General features: G+C 41.6%; 1 non-coding gene across 1 annotated transcript; it reads right to left on the bottom strand.

The window, feature by feature from the left end:
• Window positions 1-10,361: 10,361 nt before the first annotated feature.
• Window positions 10,362-10,468, bottom strand: LOC145151571 (small nucleolar RNA R71). Its single transcript, XR_013732137.1, has one exon. It is a non-coding gene; the product is annotated as a small nucleolar RNA R71 (small nucleolar RNA).
• Between the last annotated feature and the right edge of the window lie 1,239 nt (window positions 10,469-11,707).

The raw sequence follows: 11,707 nt of genomic DNA, 5'->3' as shown, positions 1-11,707 counted from the left end.
ACAGCTGAAGCATAAGGTATTCGACTCATTTCTGCTATCTCAGCCTCAGTACTAGGGCTTTGTGTCTTACTCAGTCTCGCGTTACTCTGGATGGGTAACTCTCCTTTCTTGGAGTTATGCATGTTGAACCTTTTCAACACTTTGTCCACATAGGTGCTTTGACTAAGTCTAATTAGTCTTTTACTCCTGTTTCTCAAAATCCTTATCCCTAGGATATAGGCAGCTTCTCCAAGGTCCTTCATAGCGAAACACTTCCCAAGCCAGGACTTTAGTTCCTGCAGGGTTGGGATGTCATTTCCTATGAGTAGTATGTCATCCACATACAATACCAAAAAGCTGACTATACTCCCACTAGCCTTGATATAGACACAAGATTCATCTTCACTCCTTGAAAAGCCAAATTCTTTGACTTTCTCATCAAAGCAAAGATTCCATCTGCGAGGTGCCTGTTTTAATCCATAAATGGATTTTTCGAGCTTACACACTCTACTGGGGTACTCTGTACTGACAAAACCCTCTGGCTGAACCATGTAAACATCTTCAGCCAACTTTCCATTAAGGAAAGCGGTTTTGACATCCATTTGCCATATTTCATAATCATGAAATGCAGCAATGGCTAACAGAACCCTAATAGACTTAATCTTGGCCACTGGTGAAAAGGTCTCATCATAATCAACTCTCAGAGTTTGAGAATAACCCTTTGAAACCAGTCGTTCCTTATAAGTGTGTACATTACCATCCATGTCGGTCTTCTTCTTGAAGATCCATTTGCACCCAACTATCTTACGATCAGGTACATTGTCAACCAAGTTCCAAACTTGATTGTCATACATGGACTGTATCTCGCTATCCATAGCCTCTTTCCATTTAGCAGCCTCAGGGCCTGCCATGGCTTCTGTGTAGCTGTTAGGCTCATTCAGATTTACCAGTGTGTTATCACTGATAAGTGTCTCACCTTCTGCAGTAATATGAAAACCATAATAATGCTCAGGTGCATTCCTAACTCTGGTGGAACGCCTCAGAGGTATAGATTCTTCAGTCGGCTCAACAGGAGTTTCCTCCTCAGGTTGAGGGCTAGGGTTTGAGGTTCCTTCACCACTTGACTCTTGAATTTCCTCAAGGTCAATTTGCCTCCCACTGTCTCCTTGGCTCATGAATTCTCTCTCTCGAAAGAATCCTCTTCTTGCTACAAAGACCACATTATCATTGGATCTGTAGAAGATGTAACCAAAGGATTTCTGTGGGTAGCCGATGAAAATACACCTTTCGCTTCGGGGTTTGAGCTTATCGTGAGTCTCGCGTCTCACGAAAGCCTTGCAACCCCAAATCTTGATGTGGTCTAGATTGGGAACTTTTCCAGTCTACACCTCGTGAGGTGTTTTGGCAACCTTCTTTGTAGGGACTAGATTAAGGATATGGGCGGCAGTCTCTAAGGCATACCCCCAAAATGAGATTGGTAGCGAAGCTCGACTCATCATGGAACGAACCATGTCCAAAAAGGTCCGATTGCGCCTCTCAGCTACACCATTCAACTGTGGTGTCCTAGGAGGTGTCAATTGTGAGACAATCCCACATTCCTTAAGATAGTCAAGGAACTCAGTACTAAGATACTCACCACCACGATCGGATCGAAGCATCTTAATGTTCCTGCCCAACTGATTCTCCACTTCTTTCTTTGAATTTCTCAAAGGTTTCTGACTTATGCTTGATTAGGTAGACATATCCATATCTACTAAAATCATCAGTAAAAGTCACATAGAACCGATTAGCATCTCTTGTGGCGGTTCTGAAGGGTCCACACACATCCGTGTGTATGAGGTCCAACAAACCTTCACCCCTAGCACAAGTGCCAGTAAAAGGTGACTTTGTCATTTTACCAAGCAAACAAGATTCACAACTATCATCTGACTTTAGGTCAAATGACTCCAAGACTCCATCCTTTTGGAGTTGGCCTATGCGTTTCTTGCTTACATGTCCAAGACGACAATGCCATAAGGATGCTTTATCCAAGCTAGTGGAAGAGTTAATACACAATACATTATTTCCTAGATTATCTACAACAGATACAGTTTCATACACGCCATCACAAGGTAATGCTTTAAAATAAAGAACATTATTAAAGAAAGCATCAATACTACCATTATTATTATCAAAATAAAAGGTAAAACCTTGTTTATACAATGCATGAAAGGAAATAACATTTCTTGCCATTTCTGGCGAATAATAACATTTATTCAAATCTAATGTAAACCCACCATTTAGCACTAAGGAATAAACTCCTATCTTGGTGACAGGTGAAGCTTTCCTGTTTCCCATGATCAAGTTTATCTTTCCCTGCTCCACATTCTCACTTCTTTTTGGTCCCTGCAAATCACAACATATGTGAATACCACAACCTGTATCAAGGACCCAAGACTTAGAATGAGGTGAGTTATTAGACAATATAGTGTATATACCTGCATGATTGGGTTTTACTTTCCCATCCTTCAAATCTTGTTGGTACTTTGGGCAGTTTCGCTTCCAGTGCGACTTTTCATGGCAATAGAAGCATTCAGCCTCATTAGGGTTAGCAGAAGGAGTGACAAAACCTTTCTTGGTTTTTCTTGAAGAGGAGCCTTCAAGGGTCTTACCCTTGGTACCCTTAGAAGGGTTCTTTCTCTTCTTCCCTTTGCCATGCCCGATTGCCAAGACATTGGCCACAGTTGGAGTAGGAGTAGGAGTAGTAACAACCGACTTACCCTTTAGACCACTTTCGGCGGTCTTCAAGAGTCCTTGAAGTTTGTTGAGGGTGACTTCTTCCTTGTTCATGTGATATGTCATGCGGAATTGATCATAACACGATGGCAAGGAGTGCAAAATGATGTCTATTGCTAACTCCTCAGGGAAGTTCACATTCAGCTTCAGTAAATGGTCCACATACCTTTGCATTTTCTGCATGTAGCCCGTGATGGGTTCACCATCCTTCATTCAGGTTGTTATCATGGAGGAGATTATTTCATATCGCTCTTGACGAGCACTTTGATGGTAGCGGTCCATCAAGTCCTGGTGCATCTCAAAAGGATAATAGTCCTCATAGGGCTTTTGGAGCTCGGCTGTCATGGTGGCCATCATGATGCATGCCATTTTTGTAGCATCTCTTTCATGTACCTCATATTCAGCAAGCTCTTCAGGAGTAGCAGTTGACTCGGGTACCTTCAGCTCCTTGTCGAGAACATATTCTTTGTTCTCATACCGAGTGACCATCCTGATGTTTCTGATCCAATCTGTAAAGTTGGACCCATCAAAGATGACTCTTCCACAAAGATTCATGAGAGAGAAGGAGCTAGTAGGGTTTGAGCTAGAAGCATTGTTATTGGAAGACATCTGAAAAGAAGAGGGAATAGATTAGATTAGATATAGAGATAGTCCTTAACAAAACACCCAAATGTAATATTAAGGCTAGGAACCAACACAATATTTTATAACTTAGAAGAGGGATGCCGTAATCTAAGCTATAAGATATTTGAAGGTAGGTGAATGACGATTCACCAATTTCCACCATGAAAAACGAAATATTTAATTAGGTTTTAATTGGTTTAGAAACTCCTAGATTCTTTGAGAGTCATTGAACTTTCTTCAATGACATGTTTCAATCTCGAGTGTGCCCTTCAAGTTTTGTGACTGGGATGCCGAGGATCACAAAACAAGGTGTGAAGTAACCATGCAAATTACTTGGTACCCTTAATGTATTACCCCTCAATCGATGTGCCAGTTAACCACACACGCTCCATCGATACTATGATAAACATTAAGTCACCCTTTACCTACCTTGTTAAGTTCAAGTTAGTGTGCCGGTTAACCACACACGCTCCACTAACGACTTAAACAAAGTGTAAAGTGTAATTTCATGGATTAGCACCTTATTCAGATTTTCCTAAAATAACTAAGATTGGGAATTCAATAAAGTTTAGTTACTTTAGTATTATCATTATACTTTTAATGAGAATTTATAAGTCCTTGTCCTACCCGTTCGGCTAACGACCCTCCACCGATCAAGGAAGCGGTGGGTGAGAGTGGACACCCATTAAGTTGCCATTTTATAGGCAACAACCTTATACCCCCCTTATAGACCGGCTTCGTGAATGAGGCGTACTAGCGGTAACACGACTTGATCTTATACATATATAAATATTATTAAACTTATAATATTATAAAGTATAAGGGTTGAATTTTAACTTTTAAACTTCTAGGGGTTGGAACTAAAGTTTTTAATATGACTTTACATGTTCCAAAACTTGAGGGCAAGTTTTGTAAACTTTCAAAACTTTTCATTTCTCATAACTTATGAGTTAATGGTTATTAAAAATGAAGACTCTTCATTTTTTGTAACCTATGTGTTCTTTTAATGGTTATTTATAAATGTGACTTTTGGTTATCCATAACTTAAGAACTAGTTATGGACTCCATTAAAACACATAAAGATCAAGAATCAATCTAATCAATTATTAGCACATAATTTCTATGATCTTCTAAACTCATATGTTTATGAATGTTCATATCAAAAATTTCAAAAATCGTAAGTACATATACAAAACTTGAAATTTTGATACGAGCTTTTGAACAAAACTTCGATTTTCAAGTTTTTTTTTTTTTTTTTTTTTTTTTTTTTTTTTTTTTTGCATCAAGTATCAAATAAACAAACCAGGCTCTGATACCACTGATGGGTTTTCAGCATTCTAACACTCCTATGGTGTACATGCAACCCTAGAAACCTTGGATCTATGTTTGACTAAGATACATGCAAATAATTATTTTTCCAAGGTTCTCATCCTAACTAGCATGGCATGGGGTACTTGAATCAAATAAAACTAGTAGAATTACTTACCTTGTAGTAGTAGTTGATTGCTTGGAGTTTGAGAGCCTAGCACCAATAATGTGGATTCCTCAAATGGAAGTCACAAATTACCACAAACTTGGAAACTTGAGAGAATAGTCACAAACTTCTTGAAATCGGCCCTCTTAGTTTACACACATCAACTTGTGCAATTTCAAGAACCAAAGCCTCCTTTATATAGTGTGGTGGATTAGGGTTACATCCATGTAAACCCTAATACCCATGTCTTTTCATTTCCATGAGATCCATGGGTTAAAGCTCCATGGAGTATCCATGGACTTTCCATGCAAGCCTAGCCCATTCCAAATAAGCATTAGCCCACACTATATAAATACAAGAGCCCATATTTAATTAGTCATACTTTTGATCTCTAAATTAATTCTAAATTAATTATAGATCAACACTGATTAAATAATATGATTTTATATTAATATATTAGAACTTATAATATATTAATAAATCATAACTTATACTATTCTCAAAAGATTATCCGTAAATTGTTCGGGTGAAGTGCAACCCAAATGGACCATGCCGGGTCGGGTCAAGTACATACCAAATATAGTTATGGACTTAGACACTATATCCAACATTGGATACCCTGACGAGGGAGAGCTTGTATGCCAAGTTCTGTAAGTGTGAGTTCTGGTTGCGTGAGGTGCAGTTTCTGGGGCACCTTGTCAACCAGAACGGGATTTGGGTCGATCCGGCCAAAGTAGAGGCCATGATGAGATGGGAGGTTCCGAAGTCTCCATCTGAGATTCAGAGTTTCTTAGGATTGGTGGGCTATTACCGGAGATTCATTCAGGATTTCTCCAAGATAGCCGTACCCTTGACCCGACTGACGAAGAAAGCCGTTGTATTTCACTGGGGGCCTGAGCAGTAGGCAGCGTTTGAGACATTGAGGCAGAGATTATGCGAGGCGCTGATTTTAGCCCTGCCAAAGGGCGTGGAGGTTTTGTAGTGTACTGCGATGCGTCCATTTCAGGAGGCTATGAAGGAGGAACAAGGCAACCCCTATCAGAGACGTTTGCTTGCAGATGACAGTGGTGACTCCGCTTCTGGATCATATCTGAGAGGCCTAGCAGGAGGCTATGAAGGAGGAACATCGGAAGAGAGAGCGTATTGTAAGACAAGTTTCCTCCTCCGACTATGATAGCCGTGGGTTGTTGACACTACACCGTAGAGTGTGGGTTCCATATCATGGAGGGGTGCGCCAGATTTTGATGGGGGAGGCACAAATATCCCGATTCTCGATCCATCCCGGGGTGACGAAGATGTACCGAGATCTTCGTCCTGATTACTGGTGGCCCTGCATGAAGCGGGATGTAGCCTGGTACGTCGAGAGATGCCTGACCAGTAGGAAGGTCAAGGCGGAGCACCAGCGGCCTCATGGCAAGACGCAACCGTTGGACATACCCATGTGGAAATAGGAAGATATTACCATGGACTTCATCACCAAGCTTCCCAGGACCGCGCGGGGAGTGGATTCCTTATGGGTCATCGTGGATCGGTTGACCAAGAGTGCCCATTTCATACCGATCCAGGAGAGCATTTCAACCGAGAAGCTGGCCGACATCTATATTCGATAGGTTGTAGCTCGACACGGAGTGCCAGTCTCCGTGATTTCTTACAAAGATGTGCGGTTCACATCCAGATTCTGGAAGAAATTCCACGTCGAGTTGGGTACTCGTCTGCACTTTAGCACCGCTTTTTACATGCAGACGGATGGTCAGAGCGAGCGGACCATCCATACTCTGGAGGATATGCTGCGGGCATGCGTTTTAGACTTCGGTGGTAGCTGGGATACCTACCTCCTCTTGGCAGAGTTTTCCTATAATAATAGCTACCACGCGAGTATCGATCGTCCTCCCTTTGAGATGTTATACGGGAGGAAGTGTAGGACCCCGATTTGCTGGGGTGAGGTTGGGAAGAGAGTCATGGGGAGTACCGAAGTGGTACTTAAGACGACGGTGAGGATCCAACAGGTCTGGTGCAGGCTTCAGACTGCTCAGAGTCGGCAGAATAGTTATGCCGACAAGCATCGTTCGGACCTGGAGTTCCAGGTCGGGGATATGGTCCTCCTGAAGGTGTCACCTTGGAAAGGTGTCATCCAGTTCAGGAAGCGGGTAAAGTTGGGCCCCAGGTACATTGGTCCTTTCAGGGTTGCAGTCCGGGTGGGAAAGGTGGCGTATAGGCTGGATCTACTAGTCGAGCTTAGTCAGATTCATAACACCTTTCACGTCTCCCAGCTGCGGAAGTGCCTGGCAGACGACTCTGTAGTGGTGCCTCTGGAGGATATCTAGGTGGACGACAGTCTGAACTACATTGAGCGGCCAATAGCTATCATCGACAGGAAGTCGAAGGACCTGAGGAACAAGAGGGTTGAGCTGGTGAAGGTGCAATGGCAGCACCTCAAGGGCTCAGAATGGACTTGGGAGCCGGAGGACGAGATGCGGGAGCACTACCCCGAGCTTTTTCCAGATGTAGTAGTAGACTTTGAGGACGAAGTCTAAAATAAGTGGGGGAGATTTGTAACGCCCGGTTCCCGGTACGTATGTTAAATATAAGTATTTGCATTTTTACACTGGGACTCGACGAGTTGGAGGCCCAACTCGTCGAGTAGAGTGGATTTTGGAAGCAGGTTTTAAGTAACCTACTCGACGAGTCGAGAGCCCGACTCGACGAGTAGGACTACTTGGATGAAACCCTAATATTTAGGGTTTGCACCCTGTTTAAACACATTATCTTGTCCCACTTCAGCCTCCATTGCCTCTCACAGTCCAGAAAAGCCCTAACTCGAAACCCTAAAGTATTTGGAGTGTTCTTGAGCCTTTTTTGTGTGTTTGTGGTTGTTTAAAGATTGAAGAAATAAGTGGAAGCCTGGTGGTTCCAGAAGAAGCAAGTAGATCCAAAGGTTTTGCTTCATTTCTAGCTCATTCAAGGAAAAAAGCTTCAACCTTGACCATTTATCTCTTAGATCTCTGGTTAGGGCAAGGTTCTACTTGTTTTGCTGTTAGTAGAGCCATTTTTGGGATTTTGTGGTTCTAAGGTGTATGACTTCAGATCTGGAACCATTGAGGGTTCCCATGGCATAAAGGTGCCAACTTTATGCCCATGGGAGTCCCATGCATCATATAAACCTCATTTTAGAGCCTTTTAAGCCAAAAACCCCACGCATGAACGTCAAGTTCATATCTTTACGTATAATATGGACCCTAGGAGGCCAGATCTATGTTTTGGATGCATTAGGACCATCTGAAATCGGCTGAATAGTTTTGTACATAGAGGGACTCGACGAGTCGCCTATGTGACTCGGCGAGTCAGGTAGCATTTTCCCCAAAACACATTCTGATATCGAAAAGTGTGTTGAGTTGGAAGAAGACCCAGCCAGTTGGTTCCATTATGGACCTGAAGATCAACGTACTCGACGAGTTCAAGGCAATATCCCAACCATATTAAGATGAACTTGACGAGTTCAAGGATGAACTCGGCGAGTTAGGGAATAAACACCTTCACCCGGATGAAGATGGACTCGATGAGTACAAGTCTCGGTGAGTCAGTTGTAGAAGGTCCCGAATGTGTTTAAAGGAGAACTCGACGAGCCCTTGTAAGGCTCGGTGAGTAGGGTCGAAGTCTTGGCGTTTTCATGATTTCGGAACTCGACGAGTTGTGGGGCCAACTCGGCAAGTTGATTCAACTAGATGTTGACTTTGACCTAGAGTTGACTTTGACCAAGGTATTGACCTTGACTTTGAATTTGACCTGAGTTGACCAGGAAATAGTAATTTCGGAAGATTGTTATGTATAGGATATGAGAGGAATTGATACTGGTAGCAAGGACAGTTCAAAAACTTACGACATTGAGGTGAGTTACCTTCCAGTAGAGGTGGGTCTAAGGCACCAATGCCGGCCCACCAGTAGGTGTTTATGTATGGGATGATTGTCTTTGTGATTATTGTCTGGGTTGCCACTATCTGATATGCCTTATATGCTAGGATGCTCTGTTATATGTGTTAGTAGTAGTAGTAGGGGTGAAATAGTCCCCAGATACTGGTTGAAAGATATCGAAGGGGTAGTCAGTACCCATGCATGCCTAGCAGTATGTTTATGTTATGTTATTATGTGGTAGTGGTAGGGGGTGAAATAGTCCCCAGTAGTCGGTTGAGATAAACCGATGGGTAGGTCAAGCACCCCAGAATGGCTTGACATGGGTAAGTCGAGGACCCCATAATGGCTTGACCTGGGTAAGTCAAGCACCCCATAATGGCTTGACCTGGGTAAGTCAAGCACCCCAGAATCGCTTGACATGGGTTGGTCAGGCACCCCAGAATTGCCTGGAAGTATGTATGTTGTATGGTATGTGGTATGATGGGGGAACTCACTAAGCTTCATGCTTACAGTTTACAGTTTTGTTTTCAGGTACCTCTTCATCGAAGGGAAGGAGCTGACACGGTAGCAGCGCATCGCACACACACCTGATTTCCGCACTATGATGTCCTTGGGATTGTACTCTGACATTATTATTTTTCCACGTCATGTTTTTATGACATTTGACTTATGGGTTATGAGTTGTTATGATATTGATGTTGTTTTTCAGTAAATGTTTTTATAAATTACTTAATTAAAAACGAAATTTTTGGTCTTGAAAATTGGGATGTTACAATTTGATTTTTTGTTTAATTGCTTTTAGTTATTAGATCCTTTTTGTGGGGTAAAATCCGCAAAAAGTTATTTTTCTGCATTTGTTTTTCTTTCTAAAAAATAACCACGTCTTGGTCATATCCACCATGTCGTGGTCCTGTCTCAGTTAATTTTTAGTTTTGTGATTTTTATTCCTTTTATGCGTTTTTTCTTTGTTTTTTTTATTGCAGTGGTTTATTACCCGAGGATCTAAAAATCCAACAGTTTTACCATTTCAAGATCCAAAATCCGCATTTCATAAAAAAAAAAGAACAAGAAAGCCAACGAGTCAACAAGCATTTTTCAATCGGAAAAGGGATTTGAAAGTTTCGAGAGGGTGCCTGATAAGAAGGGAATTAGATATAAACCAGAAACATCTACTGAATAAAGTTCAGACGAAGAGATCAAAAGCGAGGTTGAAGAGATGATAGATGTCACGAGAATGACGATGGGAGATTACAAGAAGAGGATACGTGAAGAACATGGACCCACTCTTGTTCCACCTGAATTACCAGCTGAAAGAAGTTTCGACCTCAAAGGTCATATTCTATCAATGCTCAAGGATATACCTTTCGCCAAGAAAGAGTATGAAGATGCATTTAATCATATCGATGAAGTCAAGGACATTGCAAACTACTTCAATGTTCCTAATGTGCCAAGAGAAGCCGTGTTACTTAGGATGCTTCAAGTGACATTTACCGGTGAAGCCAAGGTTTGGTATAAGTCACTCGCACTCGGATCCATTACAACTTAGACAAATCTTCGTGATGATTTTATTGAGCAATTTAGTCCACCTTCGAAGATCTCAAAGCTCAAGAAGAAGGTTGCTAATTTTCAAAAAGAGGGTGTAGAGTCCTTATATGAAGCATGGGAGAGGTATAAGGGCTTTCTTAGAAGTTTCCCTCAACATGATCTTAATGTCCAACAAGAGGTGTCCATTTTCTATGATGGAGTGAATGTAACAACTAGACAACTTCTTGAATCTCAAGGACCTATGGCGAAGAAGGAGCCGACAACTATCAAAAAGTTGATTGAAGAGTTTGCGAATCACCCATGTGAGTACCATAAGCCACGAGAGGATGTTACTAGAGGATAAGGAGATAGAGGGAATGAGAACATAGCTGCAGTTTTGGCAAAGTTAGAAAATATGGATTGGAGGATGAAAAAAATGGATCAATATATTCATGCCATAAGACTTGGGTGTGATAATTGTAGTGGGCCACATTTGACCAAGGATTGTGATTTGGATGAAAATGGGAACAAGAAGGCACAAGCGTTTTACTCTAGTGGTGACAAGTATGATGAAGAGTGGAGGAAGCCCAAAAAGGAGTGGTTGCTATATGAAGAGTATAAGAAGCAAAATGATGAAAAGTATAGATAAACTGATCAAGGTTTCTACAAAAAAGAACGACCACCTCCAAGATGGATTTTGAGTCGGTACTTCATAGGTTTATGGAAGCCTTAGAAAAAGGCATGACGCTACTGATGCTAATGTGAAAAATCATCAAGATTTCATCAAGAATATAGAGACTCAACTTGGGAAATTAATAACAATTGTAAATGAGAGATTACCACTTAGAAATCAAGACCAAAAATCACAACCTCATGTAATGACGATCTACATTGAAGAATAGGTTCATTCTGATCCATTTATGACCCATGAAACAACTACCATGCAACCCGATTCGTGTTTGGAAGAAGAGAAGCCCATAGTATAAAGAGAAAACAGTGAATCGTGTTATGGTGATTCACCAGGTCGTGGTGACATGTCCAAATCACGGTCATGGGAGGAATTTTTTTTTTCACTTCTTAATTCATATCAGCCTCCTTTTCCATTCCCGTCTCAAGCGATCAAGCATTATTTGGAGCTTGAACAGAAGAAGTTTATGGAACAAGTGCTCTCACTCTCGATAAACTCCCCACTCCTCAAATCCATGGCTAAACTTCCAAAATTTGAAAAAGATGTGATGACTAATCGTAAGGAATTGGAAAAAGCCTCAACCATAGTGATTAATGAGTTGTGTTCGACTGTAATCATCAATGAATTGCCAATCAAGATGGGAGATCTAGGGCAACTTACGTTGCCTTATTTGGCAATTCTATTTCTATAAATGCTTTAGCTGATTCGGGGGCAAGCATCAACCTTATGCCTTA

This window comes from Lactuca virosa, chromosome 1 (genome assembly GCF_052849685.1).
Source record: "Lactuca virosa cultivar CGN04683 chromosome 1, Lactuca_virosa_CGN04683_v6, whole genome shotgun sequence".
Lineage (NCBI taxonomy): Eukaryota > Viridiplantae > Streptophyta > Magnoliopsida > Asterales > Asteraceae > Lactuca > Lactuca virosa.
Note: the sequence above shows the minus strand (reverse complement) of the source record. Positions and strands in the feature narration are given on the sequence as shown.